Source organism: Elephantulus edwardii, unplaced genomic scaffold (genome assembly GCF_000299155.1).
Source record: "Elephantulus edwardii isolate Elephantulus edwardi_28Jun2011 unplaced genomic scaffold, EleEdw1.0 scaffold00043, whole genome shotgun sequence".
NCBI classification, from domain to species: domain Eukaryota; kingdom Metazoa; phylum Chordata; class Mammalia; order Macroscelidea; family Macroscelididae; genus Elephantulus; species Elephantulus edwardii.
This window is the reverse complement of record NW_006399793.1, coordinates 6,118,347-6,124,885: the sequence shown is the minus strand read 5'-3', so window position 1 is coordinate 6,124,885 and position 6,539 is coordinate 6,118,347. Positions and strand designations below refer to the sequence as shown.

The 6,539-nt window shown below is 36.7% G+C and overlaps 1 pseudogene; it reads left to right on the top strand.

Annotated features, from left to right (window-relative positions):
• Positions 1-2,442: 2,442 nt before the first annotated feature.
• LOC102867396 lies at positions 2,443-2,831 on the top strand (annotated as a pseudogene).
• The last annotated feature ends 3,708 nt before the right edge of the window (positions 2,832-6,539 follow it).

Here is a 6,539-nt window from a genome sequence, read left to right as displayed (position 1 = left end):
GATACTACATGGTTCAAAATTAAGAAGGGGGTTTGCCAGGGATGTATTCTGTTTCCATATCTTTTCCATTTATATGCAGAACAGATCATCTGGAATGCTGGGCTGTATGAGGAGAAGTGTGGCATCAGGATTGGAGGAAGATTCATCAACAACCTGCATTATGCAGATGACAAAACCCTGTTTACTGAAGCTGACAAGTACCTGAAGCACTTGCTGCAGTAGATCAAGGACTGAAGCCTTCAATATGACTTGAGGCTCAATATTAAGAAAACAAAAGGTCTCACCACTATTGAGATAGTTAACAGTTTTAGTTTTCTTGGCTCCACAGTCAACATTCTTGGTACCAGCAGCCAAGAAATCAAGAGATAAATTGCATTGGGAAAGTCAGCTGCCAGAAAATTCTCCAGAGTACTGAAGAGCAAAGACATACGGCTGGAGACTAAGATGTGCCTGATCTGGGCTATAGTCTTCGCAGTTGTGTGACTAGGGATGATAGAAAGAGAATTGATGCCTTTAAGCTGTGATGCTGGAGAAGAGTGTTGAATATGCCTTGGACTGCTAGGAGAACAAACAGGTTTATCCTGGAGAGGGTGAAAACAGGCTGCTCCTTGGAGTCAAGGATTCTGAAGCTTCATCTGCTATACTCTGGGCATGTTGCAAGCAGGGACTGGTCCTTGGAGAGGGACATCATGTTTGGGAGAGCAGAGGGACAGTGCAGGAGAGATGAGATAGATCGATTCAGTGATTGGGGTAGTGGGAGTAGGTGTGTCAGAGGCAATGAGGTTAGCACAGGACATAACAGGATTAGGGCTCTTGTACATAGGGTCACTATGAGTCCCAAGCGACTCAACAGCACATAACAACAACAACCACCCCCCGTTCATTTAAAAAATAATGATTTCATTGTTACATCATTTCCTCCCTCCCCCCAACCACTCTCCCAGTCCACTTTTTTTTTTTTTTCTCCCAGTCCACTTTGCTATGCATCTCTTATTCTGGAATAATGCCTAATCTTAAATTCCTTTTATATAGTTCTTTCCTTCATCTGTTCTAATTCAGTGTTCAATATTTATCCCCTCTTTTCTTAGTTTCCCCCAATCAACATGTCAGTCCTATTTTGTAATAGTGGTATTATGCACTATTTGTCCTTTTGTGACTGAGCTATTTCACTTAGCATAATGCCCTCCAGGTCACCCATGTGGTGTAATATTTTATGAGTTCCTCGTTTCTCAATTCTTCGTAGCATTCCATTGTGTACCATAGTTTTTCTATCCATTCATTTGTTGATGGGCACATGGGTTGCTTCCATCTCTTTGCTATTGTGAATAATGCAGCAATAAACATGGGTGTGCATATATCCGTTTGAATGACAGCTCTGGTTTCTTTAGTTTATATTCCTAGTAGTGGAATTACGGGGTAAAATAGTATTTCTATTGCCATATTTTTGGGAAAGGACTCTTTTTCTCATGATGCTTTTAGTATCTATCCTCTTTTATTTTGGAAACTTTAACTATGATCTATCTTGATGTTTTTCTTTTAGGATCTAGTCTATTGGACATTCACTGAGCTTCTGGAATGTCAATTTCTTCTTTTTTAAAATTCTTTTTGTAAAGTTTTCTTCTAGTATCTCTTCCATAATAGTCTTAGTCCTTCCATCCTTTACTCTCACATCCACTCCCAACCTATGCCTCTTGTCCTGGGATTCCAATCACAGGTATGTTGTTCTGTCTGATGTTATCTCACATGATGTTAATGTTTTACTTTTTCCTTCTCTCTCTTTTTTCATCTTCTATGTTCTTATTGAGGTTCTTGTCTTCTATTCCCCTGATTCATTGTTCCATCTCTTCTATTGCTATAGAACCTATGAAAAATTATAAGGACAAGGGCTGAAATCAATGAAATAGAAGACAAACAATTGAAACCATCAACAAGACCATGAACTTCTTTTTCAGTAAGGCCAATAAAATAGACAAGCCATAGGCAAGCTTAACAAAAGAAAAGAAAGAAACAAATACTTTGAATAAGAAAAAAAAAAGAAGCAACATCACAACAGAATCAGCTGAAATTAAAACAATAATAACAGAATATTACGGAAGGTTATACTATGACAAATTTTAAAACCTAGAGGAAATAGAAAAATTCCTAGAAACTCATACCCTACCCAAACTGACACAGACAGATGTAGAACACTTGAGCACCCAAACTGACACAGACAGAAGTAGAACAGTTGAGCAGACCCATCATAAAAGAAGTTGAGCAGGTCATAAAGTTTCCCTATAAAAATCCTGGCCAGACAGCTTCACAGATGAATTCTACCAAGTAGTCTAAGATAAACTGTCACAAATACTATTTATATTAAGATATGTAAAAATAAGACATGGGACCCACCTCACGGTAGCAGGACTTACTAGTTCTTTTCCTTGCCTGGAGAGTTTTGTCTCAATGGCCTGCTATGAGGAAGTACCCATGAGGGGCTTCTGAGCTTTGAGGAATTCAACCAGACCATAGAGTAACACAATGGCAAGATAATTTTTGCCTACTTTACGGGTTCTAAGAACTCCAAAGAGAAAAGCTGGTGCCCTGACTACATGCAAGCTGAACCAGTGGTTCGAGAGGGTCTGTAGCACATTAATGAAGGAAGGAAGGATGTGTTTTCATCTACTGCCAAGTAGGAGAAAAATCTTACTGGAAAGATCCAAACAATGACTTCAGAAAAAAACCTGAAAGTAACTGCAGTGTCTGTACTACTTAAATATGAAACACCTCAAAAACTGGTAGAATCTGAGTGTCTTCAGGCCAGTCTTGTGGAAATGATGTTCTCTGAAGATTAAGATTTAATGATGAAATGGTTATCTTAATCTGGCTCTAGAAATGGCATACTTGCTTATTAAACAAACAATGATGGTAAAAAACAAATAAAAAAAAATAAGGAGTACTCCCAGAGTCATTTTGTAAAACAAACATAAACTTGATACCAAAATCAGGTAAAGACATCACCAGAAACGAGAAATATCTCTCATGAACATAGATGCAAAAATCCATAGCAAAATCCTGGCCAATAAGTAGAATCCTACAGTACATAAAAAAAAAATAAAATTCATCATGACCAAGTGGGATTCATAACAGGTATGCAAGAATGGTTCAACATAAGAAAAGCAATTAATGTAATTCATCATATTAACAGAAAAAAAAGATCAAGGACCATATAGGCCTATTATTTGATACAGAAAAGACCTATGACAAAATCCAACATCATTTCCTGATTAAAACACTCAGCAAAATAGGAATACAGGGGAATTTCCTCAACACAGTGAAAAATATATTCATAAATCCAAGAACCAATATAATTTTCAATGGAAAAAGACTAAAGCCATTCCTCTTGCAAACAGAGACCAGGCAGGGATGCCCATTGTCACTACTCCTATTCAGTATTGTATTAGAAGTACTTGCTAAGACAATAAGTGAAGGAAATGAGAGGTATCCAAATTGGCAAAGAGATGACCTGGTGGCCTACCTTCCCTAAAATCAGGAAAAGTATTCATCAAAGTTGTATCCTTTCTCCATATATAATCAATGTATGCTGAACAAATCATTTAATAAGTTGTACTGTATGAAGAAAAACATGGTCTCCGGATTATAGGAATATTAAAACTCATTATGCAAAAAGGCTTGCTTGCTAGATATGAAAAGATCTTGAAATTCTTGCTACAGAAGATCAAAGACTCTAGCCTTCAATTTGGATTACATTTCAACATCATTAAAACAAAAATCCTCACCACTGGACGAATAGACATCATCAGGAGAGATAAAGAAAAGAATGACGTTGTCAAGGATTTCGTTTTACTTGAATCCATAATGAACCCTCATGATAACAGCAGTGACGAAATCAAAAGATTTCCTGCACCTTTTCTACAAAGATAGCACTGAAGGCAAAGAAGGAAGCCCCTACCCCTACCAAAACTGAAGCCAAGCCAAACGCGTTAAAGGCCAAGAAAGCAGTTCAGAAGGGCATCCACAGACACACACACAAACGAAAGCAAATCCACACGTCACTCACCTTCCTGCTGTCTAAAATGCTGAGACTCTGAAGGCAGCCCAAATACCACCAGAAGAGTGCCCCCAGGAGAAAAAAAGCTTGATCACTATGCCATCGTCAAGCCCTGAAAGAGGACTGCACTTGTAAACAGTTAAGCAGCTGTCTTCTCTCTCTGCTCTTAGAATCAGAAAAAGTTAAGCTTTGAAAAAAAGAATGGAAAGTGTACTTTTAAACCAGAACATGTATATATGTACGCATATGGACTTCAAGAACTGTCTGTGTCTCCTCATCTGTCTTTGGAGCCACTAAAGGGTTACAGAAAGCTTTAGATATGATTTGAAATTGGTGTTTTAAAGAATATTGAAGTCATGGAATCTGCCCAAGAGATTTTCTACCCCATAAGGAAGAATGAGTTCTCATAGGACAATCAGGGGGAGAAAATAATTTGATTCATGCTGAACCCCATTCAGTAAAACTGACTATAACAAATTTTCAAAACTGAGTACTGTGTATTTTATTTCTCCAACTTTACAAAGGGTAAAATGCACCTCAATTAAATCCTAAGTGTAGTAATCATTCTTAGAAAATCACTAAGTACAATAAAATAAATACTGCAAAAATTAATTTGTTTAACCCACTACTTTTAACTTTATTTGATCATAGAACTCTTTCTATGTTATTTGTATTAATATATTTCAAATATGCTTTTGGGAATAAGCTTCTAAAGTATTGAAACTTGACTGTAGGTCTAAAACCAAAACCATAAGAATTCCAAATTTCCTGTTAATGGTAAGAAAAAGAACACTCACCAACTAAGTTACTTTTAGGTTTGAGGTCCTTAGGGTTTTAAGTCATGCCTTTCTGAAGTACTCCAGGGCCACCAGAGTTGAGTGACTCTAAAGAATGCCATTCAGATGGAAATCTATGTGAGTGATGCCTCCTATCAATGAGGGTCACAGTGTTATTTTAAGAGTGGGTAAAAAAATTACAGTGAAACATGGAATAAGAAAATAACTTCTTGGGGATGACATGAGGGGGTGAATTACAAAGCATCTACCAAAAGATAACTGAAAGTTGTAGGCCTAAAAAAAAATAAATTGGAAGCAAAACAAAACTGATAACAAATTCCCAGGACAGCTAATATGCGTACAATTCTGAGAAGGACACAGTAGAACAAAAGAGAGGGCTGAAACTATTCAAACACTGCTCTATGGCAGATGACTACTCCACACCCTACATCCCTGGAAAGAACTGGAAAAATTGTTTCAAGTGGAGGAGAACCAAAGAGAAGAGATTGAAGACTTCTGAGGAGTCATGGTCTTATTTTCTTGTCTCATCAAAACCTTTGGTTACCTTGGAACTTAATTATACTATTTATGTTTCATCTAGAGGTCCCCAAGTTATCATAACTGTTTTGAAATTTGTAATCGATTGAGTGTCAAACCTTTATAAATTACTTGGTCCCTGAGTAAATGAAATGTTTTTCTTAATTATACTAAGATGATGGACAAGCTGGTAGTCAGCTCAGACCATCACAGACCGTTCACCTCAATAGAAACTGAGGTGACAGAATTTTAAACCAGGAGTGAGATGAGAAAAATCACAAACATTTTCTTCCTTGTTTTTCCCTTGTGAAATTAACACCTCTCTTGCTTTTTTCCTTAATTATGTCTCCTTTTCCTATATTTCTCATATTCACAATGTTTCATTTTCTAAAATTAGTAAATAAACAACAGGGATAAATTTTGATTTTATGTTCTACTGAAAATATTTAAATTTTTATCTTCCTTTTTTCCCTCAAGATGCCTACTTACAGAACATTGTATCTGAAACTTTATAATATCAGTGATCCAGTTTCTACTTCTCAAAAAAATAAGGAGTCTAAACTATAAGCATTTCGTATAATAATATTCAGATAGCATCAAAAAATGTGTTGTGCAATAAATAATATGCTAAGCAAACACAAATAAGTTTATTAATCTTTCACATCTTTGTTTTTATTTTCTACTGGTTTACTTACAAAGTTCAGATACATTGTTTTGCATACCAGCTATTTCCAATTTCCTTTATCCACCCCTTTCTCCACTCACCAAATTGTGAGACCCTGTGATTACCCTTCCCCCCGTCCTCATCCCTATTCTTCTACCCTTCTCCCATTGGATTCTTGTACATGTTTTACTAGTTAGCTTTCTATTTCTACAATAATGGTCTTAAACAGTATTTGTCCTTATGAGACTGAGTTAGTTCACTTAGTTTAATGCTTTCCAGTCTCTCCCAAATTAGGTAGTGATTTCCAAATGTACAATTTCTCACTCCATTCAATTATTGTTAGACATTTGGGCTGTTTCCATGTTCTTGCAATGGTGAAGAACACTATTAGGAACATTGGTGTACAAATCTCCATTTGTGCCTCATGGCTGGGTCATAGGGAATTGCAATGTTCAAGTTTCTGTGGGAAGGCCAGACTGCCTTCCAGAGTGTTTGTACCATTTTACAATCCCAC